The sequence below is a fragment of the Triticum urartu genome, chromosome 7A, assembly GCF_056163025.1.
Source record: "Triticum urartu cultivar PI428250 chromosome 7A, HENAU_Tu73, whole genome shotgun sequence".
NCBI lineage: Eukaryota > Viridiplantae > Streptophyta > Magnoliopsida > Poales > Poaceae > Triticum > Triticum urartu.
Window position 1 is genome coordinate 664635174 of NC_141879.1, and position 1015 is coordinate 664636188.

Consider the following 1015-nt stretch of genomic DNA (forward strand, 5'->3'; position numbering starts at 1 on the left):
CAGATAACAACAAAGATCTTCTTGTATTCTCTTCATAGAGAAAGATTTTAAACCAAGAATTAACAACAAAGATCAAAACAAATAAACAATTTATGAACATTTGTGTCTAGATAACAGAAATATCACCAAAAAAACACAAACATAAAAAAGTTGGATATGTTGTCGGACACATCACTCCGAGTGATTATATAGATATCATCAATGTATGAATCAGGCCACTACTTTTTAACATCACAAGTCATCACCGGGATCTATAGACAACAATCTCCTATTAGGAAAAAAATCAACTACAAACGTTACACAGATTCCCGAGCTTAAATAAGAATATTTGAAGAGTTTCATAACAAATGGTTGAGCGGTCAGACACTACTTTCTAGGAAAATAGGATTATGCTTATGATCAAACAAGTAGCAGTAAGCAACTCTAGATCCTCCAAAAGGATAGGCCATTTGAAAAATTCTAGCCCGATTAACATTTCGCCATAAAATTCAGTCTCCAAAATTACAACATAGCCAATGTGGACATCAGAATTATAGATTGTCACAGCATAAGTTCATAAGTACTCAGAAAATTACGCTAAGATGTTCAATTTGTCCTCATAATTGTAGAATGACAGCATGGGCGCACATCGACCAATCAGTCGCTAAAGATGGTATGATTAACTCGTTTTTCATCACCGGACAAACAGAAAGACAAACTCAAACAAACAAGTCAACAAAACAGAACTTAAATTACTACAGAAAACAAAATCTGACAAAAGAAGACATGACATGAATGACAATAACCTAGTCTAAAGATAACTAACATAACTAACCTAGAAAATCAAACTAACCTAACTAACAGTACTGACTAACCTAATTAGTAGCAGTAGAAAAAAAAGAAACTAACAATAAACCTAATTACTAGCAGTAAAAAAAGAAAGAAAAAATAGGGGGAGCTCATCGGAGTGGGTCGGCGGGGCACCGGGGCGGTGGGGTGTCGGGGCGACTAGGGCGTCGGGACGGCAGGGCGCCTG

The 1015-nt window shown here is 36.3% G+C and overlaps 1 non-coding gene across 1 annotated transcript; it reads right to left on the minus strand.

The window, feature by feature from the left end:
* Window positions 1-591: 591 nt before the first annotated feature.
* LOC125526089 (small nucleolar RNA SNORD96 family) lies at window positions 592-683 on the minus strand. The gene has a single exon (XR_007291551.1). It is a non-coding gene; the product is annotated as a small nucleolar RNA SNORD96 family (small nucleolar RNA).
* Window positions 684-1015: the final 332 nt, after the last annotated feature.